Genomic DNA, 19396 nt, shown 5'->3' with positions numbered 1-19396 from the left:
ACTCACGGACCGAGAGATCATGACCTGAGCCGAAGTCGGCCGCTTAACCGACTGAGCCACCCAGGCGCCCCATGACAAAGTTTTATATAACTAGCTGGGAATGAATTTCAGAGTAAACTGGAAATCTTGTGATTTAGAGAGGCATTTACTCTCTTTAGTAAAGACAGTTATTTTTTATTTTTTTTTAATTTTCTTTAATGTTTATTTTTGAGGGAGAGAGAGACAGAACATGAGTGGGGAAGAGGCAGAGGGAGAGGGAGACACAGAATTTGAAGCAGGCTCCAGGGTCCGAGCTGTCAGCACAGAGTCCCACGTGAGGCTCGAACTCAGGAGCCGTGAGATCATGACCTGAGCCGAAGTTGGATGCTTACAGGACTTAAGAGATACTGTATTTGTTTGCAAATACAAAGTACCACGGGCTGGATGATGGGAAGCAACAGAAATATATTCTCCCTTAATTCTGGAGGGTTGAAGTCTGAGATCGTGATGTTGGCAGGGACATGCTGCAGGGGAGAATCTACCCATGCCTTTCTCTTAGCTTCTGGTTTGCCAACAATCCTTGGCATTCCTTATCTTGTGGACAGTTCATCTTACATCTCAATTATGTCTGCAAAGACCTTATTTCCAAATAAGATGACATTTACAGATATGGGGATAGGGAGGTTAGGACTTGCATATGCTTTTTTGGGAATACAATTTAATCCACAACAAATACCAACAATAATAAGTAAAATTATTATTATTATATTATTTTCATGGATCAAGTCTTGGGCTTCTGTTCATTGCACCCCATTTTTAAAACCCATGAGAAAGGAGCTGAAATGTCCGTGGATTTAAATTTCTGCTTAAAAAAATTTTTTTTACAAGATTGCAAACTTTATGTAAAATAAATTTTTTTTAAAGATTACCAAATTCAGGAGTAGGCTTTTACTTGACACAAATTGGAAAAACTTTTTCTTGCTTTGTGCTGATTATAGATATAGGGGAGGAAAAATAATTTTCTCCGTACCTTCCTGGGTTCCTAGTTGAGACCCTTGTAATAAAAGATTAACAAAAACAGAAGTTTATTAGCATATATGCTTCATGTATTTATGAAAGATACCCAGGGAAAAATGAGTAACTCTGAAGTGGCTTAGAATTTAGACTTAAATTTCATCTTAACAAGAAAAGAGGAGGGGGAAACATAGGCCCATTAGGGAGGAATAACTGATTTTTAGGAGAGGTGAATGAGCCCTTGGAAGAACAGATCTGAGGTATGACAGCTTGTGACAAAGTTTGTTAGGGTTTGGTGTTGGCTTCTCATCTCCTGTGACAAGGGTCAATCCTCCCTGGTTGATGAAACTCCTGGGGAGGGGATTTGTGACAAGTGAATTCCTATTAGAGGATCTGTCTTTAGGCACATATTAATTCAGAGAAAACTTTTCCCTGAATTTGCTGTTTCCAAGTACATGCCATCAAAATAATCAGTGTACCAAAGGGATATATTTTAGGGTGGTCTATTTTGCTACCCTTCATAGGATAAAGGGGGTGAACCTGAAAGAAGAGTGACAAATAAGTTTGAATATAGTATACCGACTTATAATAAACATATATTAAAGTTAGCACAAGTGAAAATAATCACATTAACAGTTAAAGGAGGAAAACAACACGATCTTATCAATAGATGCAAAAAAAAAGCATTTGATATAATTCAATTTCCATTCATATATCAACTTTTAGTAAATAAGGAATAGAAGGTGTTACAGGCTGAATTGTGTAACCCCCTTACCCTGCAAAATTTGTATGTTGATGTCCTAACCCTCAGTACCTCATAATGTGACTGTATTTAGATAGAGCCTTAAAAGAGGTGATTAAGTTAAAATGAGTCTGGGGTGCCTGGGTGGCTCAGTCGGTTAAGCGTCCAATTTCAGCTCGGGTCATGATCTCACAGTCCGTGAGTTTGAGCCCTGTGTCGGGCTCTGTCCTGACAGCCTGGAGCCTGCTTTGGATACTGTGTCTCCCTCTCTCTGCCCCTCCCCTTCTCATGCTCTGCCTCTCTCTGTCTCAAAAATAAATAAAAACATTAAACAAAATTTTTTAAGAAGTTAAAATGAGTCTGAAGAGAGCATATTGATGAAACACTTTCAGAAAGTTTGGCGTTCTTTTCTTTTTTTTTTTTTTTTGTATTTTTTTTAATGTTTATTTATTTTTGAGAGAGAGAGTGAGACAGAGCATGCGCAGGGGAGGGCCAGAGAGAGAGGAAGACACAGAACTGGAAGCAGGCTCCCGGCTCTGAGCTGTCAGCACAGAGCCCGACGTGGGGCTCAAACCACAAATGGTGAGATCATGACCTGAGCCAAAGTCAGACACTTAACTGACTGAGCCACCCGGGCGCCCCATATTTTCTAAAATTGAAATTTCACATACTCTACAACCCAGCAATTGCACTCTTAGATAAATCCCCAAAAGAAACTCCAGCCCATCTACACCAAGAAACATGTAGAGAATGTTCCTAACAGTACAGTTAACAATAGCAGACACCAGGGAATAACTCATCTGCTGACAGGAGTGTGAATGAATAAACTGGCATATATACATACTGGCATATCATACAACAGATTCAGTGAAAAAATATATGTCCCAAAAGCTTATGACATGGTACTCTTTGAAGAAAATCATAAACAACTAAAAAGTACTTTTAGGAAATATTTATCATCTATCTGTTAAAACAAACCTATTAAGAAGAAAAGTAAGGGGGCGCCCGGGTGGCGCAGTCGGTTGGGCGTCCGACTTCGGCCAGGTGACGATCTCGCGGTCCGTGAGTTCGAGCCCCGCGTCGGGCTCTGGGCTGATGGCTCAGGGCCTGGAGCCTGTTTCCGATTCTGTGTCTCCCTCTCTCTCTGCCCCTCCCCCGTTCATGCTCTGTCTCTCTCTGTCCCAAAAATAAAAATAAACGTTGAAAAAAAAATTATAAAAAAAAAAAAAAAGAAGAAGAAAAGTAAGGAGGGGGCGCCTGGGTGGCCCAGTTGGTTAAGTGTCCGACTCCTGATTTCGGCTCAGGTCCTGATCTCACAGTTCAAGAAATCGAGCCCCTGTCAGCTCCGTGTTGGGGATGGAGACTACTTAAGATTCTCTCTCTCCCTCTCCCTCTGCCCCACCCCTGTGCGCGCGCGCGCGCTCTCTCTCTCTCTCTCTCTCTCTCTCAAAAAGAAAAAAAGAGATGCCTGGGTGGCTCAGTCAGTTGAGCGTCTGACTTCAGCTCAGGTTATGATCTCACAGTTCGTGGGTTCAGGCACCATGCTGGGCTCTGTGCTGACAGCTCAGAGCCTGGAGCCTGCTTCAGATTCTGTGTCTCACTCTCTCTCTGCCCCTCCTCCGGTCATACTCTGTCTCTCCCTGTCTCAAAAATAAACATTAAAAAAAAATTTAAAAAGAAAGAGAGAGAAAAGAAAGGCAATTATGGAGACAAGATTGAGGAGCAGGATTCCCCCTGGAGGGTGAGGTAGGGGGTAGGAAAAAAGGTGTGCACAGATAGACAAAGTTAAGTGGTAGGTTTTATGTTGGGGCTGGGTTCATGGATGTTTATTTGCCTTGTTAAAACTAGTTAGTTTATTATTTAATAAAGGATGATCCAATGATGAGAGTATGTCATGAAACAAGGATGATTCTCAATCCAATTCTATGCACCTGACAGTCTTTAAATAAGCAAAAATAGCGAAAATTTAGCTTGTCATCCAAGGCTCTTCAGGTTTTCACCTACTTTTCCAGTTTTGTTTCCCATTCATTCATTCATTTAATGTTGCCAAGGACCAGGGAGCAGCCCATAGACAAAGAGAAAGGTCCTCCATTTATAGAATATACCTTCAACAACTAGTACATTAAACATTTAGTGCTCTGTCAAAGTCCTTACTCTCTTCTTTCTGTTTAAGATATTTGCCATACACATTCTCTCCTCACCATCAGACTCAGAGCAAGACCTAATGTGACCCAATGTCCCTTTCATTTTTTGCATCTCTTGTAATGACTAACACTGTCTGCTTGGCATGAGTTCAATATTGTTTAATGAATGAAGATAATGGAAGAGTGGAGAAGTGAAAAGAAAAGAGAGAGGAAAGTGGACCCAAGTTAGCCTTGATTCTTGTCCTTCTCTGGGACGAATAAGATTTGGCTCTCAGCTCACTTTCCTCTCCTGCTTGGTATTCTCTCTCTCGCTCTCTCTCTGCTCCTCCCCTGCTCGTGCACGTGCACTCTCTCTCTCAAAATAAATAAATAAATGTTAACAAAATAACTAAGATAAGGGATACAGATGAACAGCCAGATGAAAGAGATGTGAAGGACAAGGTATGTGGAAAGGGGCAGGGAAGATTCCATGCCCTCTCCAGGGACACTACTCTCCCAGCATTTCATGTGTTCACCAATCTGGAAGCTCCCTGAACCTCGTAACTTGGGGATTTTTTTTTTTTTTTGAATCCTTATCCATAGGCATCATTGATGGTTAACTCCATCTTGAGCTCTTCTCTAAGAGAATGGGGGTGGTCTGAAAATTCCAAGCTTCTAATCATGGCTTAGTCTTTCCAGTGACCAGCCTTCATCCAGAGTCACCTTCTTAGAAGAAGACAGTCCTATCACCCAGAAAATTACAAGGATTTAAGGAGCCCTATGTCAGGAAGCAGGGTCAAAGACCAAATACTAGAACAAAAGATGCTCCCAGTGCTCTTGTCACTTGGGAAATTAACAAGGGTTTTAGGAGCTCTGTGTCAGGAGCCAGTGGCAAAGACCAATAGATATTGTCTATTATCTTATGTCTAGTTGCTTTCCATCTACGTGACCATCTAGCTGCTATCTCTGTATCCTTTTTCTAACCAGCATACTGGTCATTCTCTCCATGGTCCCATGAGGCTCCATTCCAACCTTGATGAATAATTTTGAGAATTCAATAAGCTCACTGTCATTTTCCTGGTGGTGATGTGCAAAAGCAATGGACTGAAACTCAAGAGCCTTTGTTCTAGGTCCAGATCTGTCACTAAGAGTATAGGATCTTGATATGATTTTCCTCTTTTATAAAACAAGAGCAATAGATTGAAGCATCTCCAATTTTTTTTTCTTTCTTACCGAGGTGTGTATGATTGACATATAACATTATGTTATTTTCAGGTACACAATATAATGATTCAATATTTGTATACAGATCCTCCTCAACTTATAATGGTATTATATCCTGATAAACCCATCCTAAGTTGAAAATACTGTAAGTCAAAAACATGATTAATACACCTAACCTACTAAACATCATAGCTAGCCTAGCCCATCTTAAATGTGCTCAGAACACTTAGGTCAGCCTACAGGTGGGCAAAATCATGTAACACAAAACCTATTTTATTCCTTCTTTTTTTAAAAAAATATTCATTTATTTGGGGGGGGAAGGGGCAGAGAGAGAGGGGACAGAGGATCTGAAGCAGGCTCCTTGCTGACAGCAGTAAGCCTGACATGAGGTTTGAACTCAAACCATCAGTCAGATGTTCAACCAATTGAGCCACCCAAACCTATTTTACAGTGTGTTAAATACCTTTTTAAAAAATTTAAAGAATTTTTTTTTATATTAGAGAGAGCGTGCATGCGTGAATGGGGGAGGGGCAGAGAGAGATGGGGAGACATAATCCAAAGCAGTCTCCAGGCTCTGAGCTGTCAACACAGAGCCCAATGTGGGGCTTGAACTCATGCACCCTGAGATCATGACCTGAGCCAAAGTCGGTCGGTCAACAGACTGAGCCACCCAGGCACCTGAAATATCTGTTTTTTAAAGTTTATTTATTTTGAGAAAGAGAGCAGTGCACAAGTGGGGTGGGGGCAGAAGGAGAGGGAAAGAGAGAATCCCAAGCAAGCTCCACACTGTCTGCATGGAGCCGGCCGAGAGACTCAATCTCATTAACCATAAGATCGTGACCTGAGCTAAAATTGAGTCAGACGCTTAACTGACTGAGCCCCCCAGGCACCCTTATAAGTGTTAAATATCTTATGTAACTGATTTGAATACTGTACTGAAAGTGAAAACCCGGATAGTTGTATGGGTACAGTGTAGTTGTAGGTGTATTGGCTTTGTACCCTTGTGATTGTGTGGCTGAGTGGGAGCTTCGGCTCCCTGCCCAGCATCACGAGACAGCATTGTACTGCATATCGATAGCCTGGGAAAAGATCACAATTCAAAATTCAAAGTGTGCTTTCTACTGGATGCATATCACCTTTACACCATTGAAAAACTGTAACTCAAACCATTGTAAGTCGAGTATCATCTCTCTATTGTGAAATGATCACCACAATAAGTCTAGTTAACAACCATTACCATACATAGACACAGATTTTTTTTTCTTGTGATGAGTTTCTTCCAGTTCTAAAATTTTGTGAGTCTCTAATTCCAGGCACAGCTTCTTGACTTTTTTGGGTTCTGTCCTAGACCCAGGCCACCTCTCCTAGACCCTGCCCCCACCGTGTTTCCTGCCTCAGTTCCTGCAGCTCACAAAGCCCTTTCTCCCATGAACTGTGGCCTTGGCACCAGCTCCCCTTCAGCATTTATACATTGCTTTGTGTTGTCTTTTATGTGCATGCCTTTTATCTCCTTAGATGTCTTCTGAGTGCTTTTAAGGTCAGAGTCCTGTCTTGTGTGATCCAAACTGAACTTGCCAGGTCACCTACCTGTAGTGGACATTCAGTAAATATTTATTTTCTGCGTTGAAGAGTGTCTTCAGCATTTATGCACAATTGTTACCAAAGTTTTTTGTTTGTTTGTTTTTGTTTTTTTTGAGGCAATCGTGAGTGAAAATAACTCTGGCTTTCCTGACTTATTTCAGTGTAAAGATGTTAATGCATTCTTCTTGTATCACCCTCCCTGTGAGTTCCCTTAAAAGAGCTGCTTGTATAAACGTTTTGAGAAATTTATGTTCTTACGGGAACCATTTCTCCCCAGGCATTCCATTAAACTTGTCTGTCAGGTTATTTGGTATTTTATTTTGTTTGTCAGAGGGTTACTCAGAATGATTAGGTCATTCCACTACTCATAACCCTCCAATGCCTTCCTATTGGACTCAGGGATCCCAATGCCAAATGTGAATTCCTAACCATGGCCTCTACCAACCTGGCATCCCTACCACCCCCTTATTCTCTGCTCCACTGGCCTTGCTGTTCTTCAGTCATGTCAAACTTACACCATTTTCAGGATTTTGTACCTTCTGTTCCGTCGGAGTCAAATACTCTTGCCTCCCAAATTTTAGCATTTTTCTCCTTCACTTCCTTTAGGTTTCCTTTTTTTTTTTTTTAATGTTTATTTTATTTATTTTGAGAGTGTGAGCACGAGCAGGGGAGGAGCAGAGGGAGAGAGAGAGAGAGAGAGAGAGAGAGAATCCCAAGCAGGCTCCATGCTGTCAGCGCAGAGCCTGAAGCCAGACTCGATCCCGTGAACCATGGGATCATGACCTGAGTCAAAATCAAGAGTTGAACACTTAATCGACTGAGCCACCCAGGTGCCCCCACTCACTTTAGGTTTCCTATTGAGAAGCTTTTCCTGATAATGGTATCTGAAGTGGAACGTGTACTGCCTTGCCAGTCACTCTCTATTCCCCCTACTCTGTTTCTTCTCATACAACTCGTTATCAACTAACATATTTTATATTTATCCGTGGATTGCCTCTGCCACTATGATGTAAAAGCAGGAACTTTGTTTCATTGCCTGCTGTAGCCCTGGCACAAGGCAGCACCTGATAACTACTCTCATGTTAAATGATTATATGCTGGGGTAAAAAAAACCCCAGATCTGACATGGAAAAAAATGTGGTGTTAGGCAGGTTATAAATTTTAGTTCGAATAGATTAATGTTTTGTAATTATGTTTCTGATGATTATTTTTTCTGCTCCATCGGTGATAAAACATAGAGTCAGAAAAAGTTGATGGGATATTTGATAAGTTGAGTGGATTGGGTCAAAGTTTCTAAAAATATTAACAAAGTTTATATCTTTAATTTGATCTTAATACCAGGAGCAAAATTAAAAATAACTTCATGTGGCCACTAGGTGGCAGGATATGCATATATACTTTGCAAATGGAGGCTCTTTTTTTTTTTTTCCCTCAGGTTCACCTTTTGGGAGCAGTAATATTAATTAATTATTTGAGGAATACTTTATAGTAGCAAAATACTTTCACAAACAATATCTCATGATGCCCCTGTGAAGTAGGCACGACAGATATTTTTCTGTTTATTATGTATTTATTTATTTTTAATTTTTAATATTTATTTTTGAGAGAGAGAGAGAGAGAGAGAGAGAGGGAGAGGGTGAGCAGGGGCGGGGCAGAGAGAGGGAGACACAGAATCCGAAGCAGGCTTCAGGCTCTGAGCTGTCAGCACAGAGCCAGATGTGGAGCTCAAACTCACAAACTGTGAGATCATGACGTGAGCTGGTCAGACGCTTAACCGACTGAGCTGCTCAGGTGCCCCTCTGTTTATTTTTAATCTGTTTTCTTTTTCAAGCAGGGAAACTGAGGCTCGAGTTTAAGGGATTTATCCAAGTAAAGAAGCTAAAACTGGAGCTAGAACTAGAACCCATGTCCTGGGCCTTGTAGTCCAGGCCTCTTTCCACAGTTTCACTCAAATTGAGGGAAATGACCTTCCTGGAAATTTGCTAGTCAGTCTAAATTTCCCATGGTGAAAGAATCTGAAAATATAAATCCATTTTAGCTTTTAAAAAGGAAACAAACCAGGGGCTCAGCTGGTGGAGCATGTGACTCTTCGTCTCGGGGTTGTGAGCACAAGCCCTGTGTGGGGTGTAGAGATTACTTAAAAATAAAATCTTAAAAAAAAAAAAGTAAACAAACCATAAATGCTTTCCAACCTCCCCTTTTGGCTTGGGATTGATCCTGAAATGCATCTTTTTGCATCTTCCCAAACTTCAAAGTATGTTCAGGGGAAAAATAGTTTGAGTTATGAAGCTTACACACTATGTCTGCAGACAGAGTCAGTGGGTAGCAGGGTGCCTAGTCACATGACTTCTTGTGCCTGACTCTTGGAAGTTTCTGCCTCTTAAATGGCTGAGTGCTTTCGGGTGTGTTTTCTGTGAAGAGCTGGCGTGTGCGATTCACATTAGTATTAATGAGAACCGCACATGCACTGAGCCCTGGATGGATCTGGAAGACCACTAGAGTGGAATAGCAGAAACTATCACTTCAATTCATCCAATGATTGTTCTTAAGTTTTCTAAGTTGCTAAGTTTTCTGTCAGTATGTTTTTAGCTTACACTTTTATTGGCAGAAACGTGATTTGACAATGTTCACTTCATTAATTGTACCTTGCTGCAGTGTGGTGTGGCATATTAGAGACAATTTAGGCTTGGGGCTCAAGTCTTGGGTGTGATCCTTGTTTACCTGCTCACTTGGTTGTGAGACCTTCAGCAAGTGATTCAGCCCCCCTGAACTTCACTGAACTTTCACTTGTGTGAAAAATAATATAATAATACCTGCCTCACAGAGTTGGTACAGAGGTGAAATAAGATGATTATGGAAAGGTTTATAAACTAAAATCCCTGTAGGGGCGCTTGGCTGGATCAGTCAGTGGAGCATGCAATTCTTGATCTCAAGGTTTTAAGTTCGAGCCTTGTGTTGGGTGTAGAGATTACTTAAAAATAATAAGATCTTTGGGGCCGCCTGGCTCAGTCAGTTAAGTATCTGACTCTTGATTTCGGTTCAGGTCATGGTCTCACAGTTCCTGAGATTGAGCCCTGTGTCAGGCTGTGTGCTGACAGCATGGGTCCTGCTTGGGATTCTCTTCCCTTCTCTTTGCCCATCCCCTATTTGAATGCTCTCTCTCTCTCTCTCTCTCTCTCTCTCTCTCTCTCTCTCTCAAAAATAAATAAAGAAACATTTAAAAATAAATAAATAAAATCTTAAATTATAAAATCTCTGTATGTAAGGTGACTGTTATTATCACAACATATTATCACGTGTTATTATCACATGGGAAAGCTTGTTTTTTTTTAAGTTGGAGGTCATGGGCTTTGTCATTACCTGCTGTTGACCTTGGGTTACTTTATTTAAATCCCCAAGCCTTCATTTTCATGCTGGAAAAAAAATAAATAAATAAAGTAACCAGCAACTCATTTAGTGAGGGCTTTCTCAGTTCCTGGCACTCTTCTGAGTTCCTTATATAATAACTAAATCTCTATAGCCACTTCTGAAGCAAATTTGTTAAATAAATTGATTGATTATTAAAATTTTGTCATTTTAGGACTAAAGGAGGCTTTCCATAATATGGTCTCACCCCTTATTTTACACATAAAGAAAATAAACTGAGAGGTGAGGTAAAGTGCCCCGGGTCACATGGCTACTTGTGGACAGAACTGAGACTAGAAAATAGTCCCAGCTGGTTTCTGGGACATTGCATTGTCTCAGTTCCTATAATGTCGTTCAAAGAAGCATAAAACAGAGTTACTCTTATACCTTTTAGTCCAGTTGGAGGCAAAGGTGAGAATCACTTAGAACAGTTTGTGCCACAAAGTAGCCAGAAGAAAACAGAGGTGGGAGAGAATAACATAGGTGGAGGTGATGTCAAGAAGGCTTCCTGGAGGAGGAGAGATTTCAAATGGTCTAGAAAAACAACCAAGATGTAGTAAACAAAAGGAGGGAGTAGACATTCCTGAAGGAGAAAATGGCATGAATCAAAGTGGGAAGATAAGACAGAATATGTAGAAGCTGGGGCTTCCCACTGAGAGTGGCCCATGAGCAGCCTACGTGGTAGGTGGTGACTAGAGGCCAGGGACCTGGAATGCCAGGCAAGTTTTGTTCTTAGTTCTATAAGCAATGGGAACCATTAATTAATCAGCTCAATCATTTGTTTAACAAATTACGTATTGGGCGTCCACCATGTACTTAGCCAATCACTGGATATATAGTGCTGAGTAAGAGGGGCTTGGTTCCTACCTCTGAGGGGTGCAGTGCCAAGAGATGGCGACTAAACTGGTAAATGAATTCCAAGTGGAGAAATGTTAAGGGGTCACGGATAGGGTGCTGTGTTAGAGGGCAGCCGAGAACACCTTACGCAGGGCAGCCAGAGGCAGCCTCTCTGGCCAGTTAGAAGGAGGCCCACATGGCTGGGCCTGTTCGCAGGAGAGTCTGGTGGATGGCTGGGTATGGGAGCAGGCACTGGATAATGCCACATTTTGTACTAAGTGCAAAGGGAGTTCTAAGTGCTTTGGAAGTTTCTAAGCATGTGAGTGATATGGTCTGATTTATATATTTAAAAAGCTGCTCTATAGGGAATGAACTCTGAGGAGAGGGCCAAGAGTAGAAGAAGCCGGAGACCAGTGGCTAGGCAGCCATTGCAGAAATTCTCAAGAGACACAAAGTACCTTTAGTGGGGGTCATGGCAATAAAGCAGTGGAGCATAGCATCTTCATAGCAATGAGGAGAGAGGGCTGAGAGATAAAAATTGAAGATGCATTCTCCAGGACTTATGGATGAATTGGCTGTGAGGGGTAATGGAGAATGTATTGGATTGAGTGGTGGCCCCCCCAAAGATATATGGCCCCCCTCAGATTCCTCCCATCTCTGCCATAGCCTGGAAACTCACTGTCAGACTTCCTTCCCTCTCCCCCTGGTGTACTGCTGATAGAATCTAAGCTGGCAGACTCTTTTCCAGAATGAGTAGAAAAGTGGAAGAAACCCCAGTGACACAGCAGATGGCTTCACTCTATGATGAGAGAAAAATCTATTGCATGGAATTTGCAGCATTTTAAGGGATGACGTTTCTACTTTCTCCAAGGTGATGGTTACATTTACTGGCCAGTTGATATTACCTTCTCTTGTCTCCGCTGCTCCCGTCCTCAGTTTAGCAGCAGACCCCCTGTGACTCTCCTACAGCAGAAACACTGCGAGAGATCCCCACACCTAGCCCCACTGCCCCAGACCCTCCTGCGAGCTCTGCTGCCAGAGTGAGGATTTCAGCATGCAAGCACACTTCTCACCCTTCAGTGTCCTTGGAGAAAAAACCATGAAGCTTTCCTTGATCTAACAGTTGCCTGTGTTTCTGAGTTCATCTCCTCTTCCATCCCTATCAGCTTTGCATGTGAGATTCGGTGGCACTGACATTTCTCCAGCTCCCCGGGCACCCTCCTCACTGCTCCCTGAGTCTGGAATACTTTCTTTTCTCCCATATTCTCACTTTATTAGGGAAGCTAATAATACACCCACTTTATTAGGGAAGCTATCCTGACATCTCTCTATTCCCACTACATCAGATCCCCTATTTTCAGCCTTATGGCGCTGTATACTGTTTCTGCCTAGTCCTTATGATAGTTGTAAGTGTGTATATACGTTTAGGGTGTGTGTGTGTGTGTGTGTGTGTGTGTGTGTGTGTAGTGAATATGTGAATATAGTGTACATATAGTTACCTATCAGTGTACATATGTGAATATAGTGTACATATAGTTACCTATCAGTGTCTACTTATGAACATCAGTTCCCACACCCAACAGAAGAAGACACATTCTACATTCTTTCAGGCCCCAGGAGAAATGGTGTTGCTTTTGTGATATGCCTGTCAGCATACAGAGCCAACCCTCACCCGACACTCACACCTTAATAATATGCATGGTTATTTGGCAGTGTGTTTGGCTTCCCTAGAAGAAGAAAGATGATAACCAAACTCAGTTACTTCAAATAAAAAGGAGAACACGGGGGCAAAGCTTGATAGAATTACCAAAAAACATTAATCTAGGAGAAGAGTCAATAACATGTCTCAAACATAGTTCTTTTGAATATTAAATCTCCAAATAAATGACTCTAGTCTTCAGAGTGATGAAAATATGGTGTACATCTGTACATTTGTTTTCTCATGGCTTGTGTTTAATTATCCACAAAGAAAAATAATTCACAAAATATTTCATGTTCTTCTCTTTTAACTGCCAAAATAGGAACTTCTGAGGCTGACAGAATTGGTTGCGATCCCTTTGAAAGTTTTATTAATGTAGACAGAGTATGTTTTTAATCTTTTGTATTTTGATCACGAAAATGTATTTTCTATGATTCGTTCATGCTTGCTTCTACCATATTTTAAGTAAACAAGGAGTCAGCAGTTTTGCTTTGTAAAACATATTGGGCTTTTTTTAAATGCAGAGCTAAGATGATTAATGAACAAACTAAATATTAAATCAGAGGACTCTACTTTGTCTAGGACAGAAAGGAAGTCTTCAGATTCTTTGAGAGATTAGTATCTACATTCATTTAATATAAACATCAGAGACATTCCACTGTGAGCATATTTCTTTCCTCTAAAAAATAATGCTGTATGGATGCTGTGTTTTCTGGGTATTTGTAGATGTAGAAATATAAATAAATGAAAGTGCTTACTTTTTGGTTTCAATTGATATTTTGGGTGGGCAGTTGAAACTTAAAGCAACAAGTGTTTTTAGTAGAGTACGAAACATATTAGTACTCTCAAACTAGTACTGTTAGTTTTAAACATAAAAGTGTGCATGAGAAAATATTGAATACTGCAGCTAATCTTTTATCATAATTGTCGTTGTTATTCATATTTTTCAAAGCTTCATTCCAGTTTCACAGATCTCATTGTTTGGGGTGTGTTCGAAGTGTTTGGAGCATAAACAGCTGGCTGCTTATCAGTAGATGCCTGAACAGAAAAACAAGATGTCTTCTCTTTGAGATGAATCTGTAAGAAGAGTTTATCTCAAACAAAATAGAATTTTGGGGTTAACAGTCTCAAAGTTGACGTACAGTTTTACTGCATTGCCCAAACAAGAAGGTGCTTTAGCAAAAATAGAGGTCAAAACATTTTATTGAAATAAGGTAATCTCTTTTTTTTAATAAAAAAGTTTATTTTTTAATTAGTGATTTTGACCTTGTAGAGTTAAAGCCTCAGATCCTCATTTTTTTTCTTGTTATTGTTAAAATTGCACTATAATCTATACAAAACAAACAAAAAAAACCCTAGTACTTGACTGGATCCTGCTTGTGTTACCAGATTTTACAGAGACGTGAACCCTCTTGCCTAACATGTCTATCATTTAAGGGTTGAAAAGAATGCTTAGTAATGGGAAGTTGCCCAACAACTTGTAAACATCAGGTGATCTGAGATAGGAGCCCTGACTGCATGTCATAAAGAACCATTTTCCATCATCCTTTTGTTCACTACTTGAGCAAGTATTATAGGGCTTCCCACATACCAGGCACAGTTCAACATGTTGAGGACACAGAAGTGAGCTAAAGAGATGGTTTTGGGTAGCTTTTATGTTGGTAGGTGGAAGTGAAATGCTTAACATTTAACCACATCTTAATCTAAGAATAAATAACATGCTATCAAAATGCTCTTGAGATCATTATAGATTGAATCCAAGAACACCTATAGAATAAATATATCATGATATATTATTTTTCTTGACTTAAAAAAGTAGGAAAGTTCATCACGTTAGCTCATAGTTTACTATATACAAGTGATTGCTTTCTCTATGATTAAATCTATATACATCTCCATAGAAAATTCTGCTTTTCTCTGTAGGAGAGCCAAAAAGTTTAAGATTACTCAGCTAGCTAGTGGCAGAGCTGGTAACAGATTTTGCTGTTTTATTTGCTATCCCTTGATCTAATTAGTCACTTTATCTTCAATTTAGAACCTTGCCAGAGCGATCTGTTCTGGATTGGAGAGTGAGAACTGACATTTATAAAGTATTTGCTATGAGCCAGTACTTGACATATATGGAGAGGCAGGTCTTATCAGACATAATTCACAAAAGAGAAGACTTTTCTGAACAGATAAATAAACAATAAGTAACAAGACTGAAGTTTGGACATAGTTCCTCAGCTTTCCTCTGTGCCAGGCTACAGCTGAGTGAAAACCATACATCTCTTTACATTTAGATTGCCTTTTGAATCCAAAGTAGGGATAATAATCAACATTTAAATTCATGTCTGACAACAAGTTCTAATGATAATTGACGTGTAATAGCACTTATTGTGCTGGGTACTTTATATGGAGTGTGTCATTTCATCTTCACGGCAATAATTACTAACCCCCAATTATGGCTGAGGAAACTGAGCTTCAGAGAGATTCAGTGGCCTGTGGTCACAGAATTAGCAGAGCCAGGACTCAAACTTGACATTGTTGTTGGGCTAGAGCCCAGACTTCTAACCTATTTTTTCAATGAATGTCACCAAAAGGAAGTGGTGAGGGGGAGGGGCAAATGAGGGAACACTGCTTAATCTAGGACAACATCCCACATGATCAGAGAACCTCTTCCCTAGTAGCCAGGTCCCTAGTAGGATGCACACCGAAGTGGGCTGTCCCTCTCTTTCCCCTTGGATTCACTGATCTAACTCAAGGGGACCTAAAGGAAGGAAACTTTGGGGTACCGGTAGCTCTGTTGGTTGAGCGTCTGACTCTTGCTTTGGGCTCAGGTCGTGATCCATCCCAAGGTCATAGCATCGAGCCCCAAGTGGGCTCTGCACTGAGCATGGAGCCTGCTTGGGATTCTCTCTCTCCCTCTGCCCCTCTCCTGCTTGTGCGCTCTCTCTCTCTTAAAAAAATAATATCCCTTAAAGAAAGAAAAAAAACAAAAAAGAAAGGAAATTTCAGCTGGAGACTTGCTGACTTGCTGTTGTAAGTTGGGGCAGATGGGGTGAGGGTCTGCAGTGGGTTTACCTGGGAGGTAACAGAAAGCAGTAGTTCTCTGCTTGAGCCATGAGCATTTCCTGAAGGCGCCAGTGAAAGAACTGAATGCTTTCCTCATACTCATTCAGCAAAATAGGGGTTGGCAGCATAAATGCTGGCTAAAAATGCATGTTGGGAACAGTATCTTCCCTTTTTTTGGAACTTTTTGGGACTTTTAGTCATTCACTTAAGGAATATATCTGAACACCTAGGCGTAAGTGGCTGTATGCTGGACAAAGTGGGGGACCCGAAGGCATACTTTAAGGGACATATGTAAGTGAAAAGAGAGAGCTACAACAGAGTGAATTTTAATCCAAATCTAAATGGATTGAAAAATCTCAATCAAAAATGGAAGAGTTTACAAGAAAATTAGAATGTTAAGGAAAGAAACTCCATAATTCAAACACAGATCTAACGTGGAATTATACAGAGTAGAATAAATATCTGTCTTAATTGTATTGAGTGAATAAGCTGTCCAGTCTACCTTTCACATTTGGTTGTATAGACATCATGACTAAAGGCTGGTGGTGTTACACTATACCCTATTTAGGTAAATTGAAATGGTACAGATAAGGTACCAAAACTGTCAGGATAGAAGTTAAGAAATAGTTTTTTTTTTAAGTTTTTATTTATTTTTGAGAGAGAGCACAAGCAGGGGAGGGTCAGAGAGAGAAAGACACATAGAATCCGAAGCAGGCTCCAGTCTCTGATCTCTCAGCACAGAGTCCAACGCAGGGCTCAAACTCACGAGCCATGAGATCATGACCTGAGCCAAAGTCAGATGTTTAACCGACTAAGCCACCCAGGCATTCCTAGCTTAGTAAATATTTAGAGAATAGTTGAGGAAAAATTAGATTTTCATAAAGTGATATAGTAACTTACCATGTATGATAGGGTGTACAGTGTCCATTGACCTTCAAAAGGGCTCTGGAGATAAACCAAAAAAAAAAAAAAAAAGAAAAAAAGAAAAGAAAAGTCTTGATGTTCAGCTTATGAGTTGCAAAAGCTTCCTCACTGCGATATTTCATTTCTGGGATGCCAGTTTATTACATATTAATTAGTAAGTTGATGTTTGGATGTGATACCTTCCATATGGGATTTTTAATGTAATATGTTGGTGATTTAGGGAGACACTGTGCACTAGGTTGGTAATAAGGCATCAAATTTTGGGTGTGTCCCTCTTGGGAGGGTGTCTTCAGATGGCTCATCTCATTCTTTTTCATGTTTCCATTGCAAAGGGTGGCTGTTTTTTCAAACCTCTTCCCCATATTCTGTGACTATTCCCTATTTGGATTGTATCAGAGAGTTTATATATATATAGCATGGATTTCTTTTTGATTTTTAGAAAAGTTGTATTATGGGGCTTATGTAAATATTTTCCTTTTTTTCCTCCCTGATCATAAACTTGCCCTCACTCCTGGATTTGGAATGTAACCAAGCTGAAAGATGAGATCATGTTTGTAGAGCAGAGTGAGGTCTCAGCAAGAATCTTCTAATTTGAAAGGCATCAGTATTTTATGAACTTGCTTACTGAAATGCTGGGGAATGAAATCAGGAGTTTAAAAGTTATTTTCATCAATGGGGCTAAACAAAGAAAATAGAGTTTTCCTTTTTGCACTTTGTATTCACAGTAACTTATTTTCCCTTGCAAAAAGAATTGTACTGTTACACTTAGAAAAATGGACTCAACAGTCATCTGCTAATGCAAGTAATGCTAATGTCTTCTTTTTGTTTTATTTTTGGTATTATGTAAATCGGTTATAGAATGGTAACTCTTTTGTTCTTATTTTGAAGTTCGCAAAATTTTAGACTATTATTTATTAATATCCCAATGTCCTTTTTTTATATGGAGGAATATTTCCTTTGTTTCTTTTTCATTAATTGTATGTGATTATTATTTATTAATAGTATTATTTGCTTTTGCAATATGGAAAAATAATTTCCTTTTTTTCCATGTAATCACACACATACTATACTGCTTAGGATACAGAACACATGAGGATAACAAGTTCCTTTTTTTTTTTTTTTTTTTTTGCAGATGTTTACCACATGTGGAGCTTAGCATGAAGCTAAGTCATGAGTCAAGCATGTCCCATCCCAATGCCCTTTGAAACATTTTTATGTGGTTCCATGAAACAGTGTATATTTTAATAGATGCCGTGATGGCCTTGCTCGGGTCCTTGTTTTCAGACAATCCAATTCAGACTATCTGCTGTGGGTATCTCTTGCTTTACCATCCTCCTTTGTCAGGAATCAGATCTTGATTTTCTTTTGGGAATCTCCTCTCCCCAGGCCATGTGGTCCCAGTCAGATGACCGCAGTGCCCCACCTACTCTGAACTAATAAGAATCTTCTCTAAGATTTGTTTCTCTCCGATCTGTAGCTGCCAGGAGAGAGAGGAGCTCCTTTTACTCTGTGCTGTCAAGCTGAAAGAACCACATAAGCCTGCAGCTTATGGTCCTAACCCCAGGCTTCATGGAAGAAGCTCTCTGCAGAATGATGCCAACACACGGAGGGAGCCAGAGCTCTGGCAACATTTACCACCATCTGAAGCTAAACCAACCCTTCAACTTTCCAGTTGCTGGAGCCAATACATTCCCTTTTTCTTAAGCTAATTTGAGTGTCATTTCTATCACTTTCAACCAAAAGAGCTTTGAATATTGCTTTCCATCTAGAGGTGAGAATGATCAACTCAGTACAAGCAAAAGTAACTCGTCAACAGTTGTGAGTAATAGAAAATCTTATCAAAATTTCTTTTGGAAAAGTATTAAGTTTTTGTTGGTTTGGAATACTAAATTTAGAAAGCTCAAATAACTAACATTTTCCTGTACCCTAGAGACAAGTGTTAAGTAAACTGACCCTAAGGATTATTCAAATATGTAATTCTAAGTTATGTCAGAGTGTCATTATAGATTCAGCTTAATCACCTATATCTTCAGCCTTAATAGGATTATTCTATAGGAATTGATGCCAAGAGAAATGATCGGAAGGCTCTGTGCTAATAACAGCTACAATGTATTGGCACATTCTATGTGCCAGGAAGTGTGCAAAGCCTGTCATTGTTTTGCATTTAATTCTCACAGAAATTCTAAAAGGTAGATGTTATTATTTCCCTTTTACAGATAAGGAATCAGGGTCAGCAGTATGCCCAAGTTCACACAGCCAGCAAGTAGGAGAACCAACATGTAAGCCTGTATCTTTCTAATTTCAAAACATAGGCTTTTACCACTGTTCTCTCTTTAAGTTTCCAAACTTCCTAAGAATTCATTCAATTCTCAAAATTTCCAGCATATTTTGGAGAGATTCCTGGCTCCTAGTGGATATATCTGTATCCATATACAATTATATAATATGTAATATATGTACTTCCCAGTAGATATTTCTTATGAACTTATAAATATATGTATATGAATATATGTATGCTTTTTATACCTACTATGAGCCAAGTTTAAGAATTTATAATTCACCTGAGAGTCCTATTTCAAACCTCTTATGGGTAAATCACAATTTGCCATCAGCGATTCAATATCTGAATTTTATTTATTTTTATTTTTTATTTTATTTTATCTTAGTATTGATTGATTGTATGATATCTGAATTTTAAATTCTTTCTCTTATGAGAGAAAGAGGCCTAGGCTGGCATAGAAAAAAAAAGTGAACTAACCAATCCGTTAGACTTTTAGCAGAACCTGGGGTTGCTGTTGTTTCCAGAATTGCACA

General features: G+C 39.8%; 1 long non-coding RNA gene across 1 annotated transcript in view; it reads left to right on the top strand.

Annotated features, from left to right (window-relative positions):
• Positions 1-18291, top strand: part of LOC111561771 — a 36177-nt gene extending 17886 nt beyond the window's left edge. Inside the window, exon 2 of the long non-coding RNA XR_002744602.2 lies at positions 18060-18291. This is a non-coding gene — a long non-coding RNA (uncharacterized LOC111561771). The remainder of the gene's footprint in view (positions 1-18059) is intronic.
• The last annotated feature ends 1105 nt before the right edge of the window (positions 18292-19396 follow it).

The sequence above is a fragment of the Felis catus genome, chromosome C1 (assembly GCF_018350175.1).
Source record: "Felis catus isolate Fca126 chromosome C1, F.catus_Fca126_mat1.0, whole genome shotgun sequence".
In the NCBI taxonomy this organism is placed as follows: Eukaryota; Metazoa; Chordata; class Mammalia; order Carnivora; family Felidae; genus Felis; species Felis catus.
The sequence above is the reverse complement of the archived record's forward strand: the minus strand, read 5'-3'. Positions and strand labels throughout refer to the sequence as shown.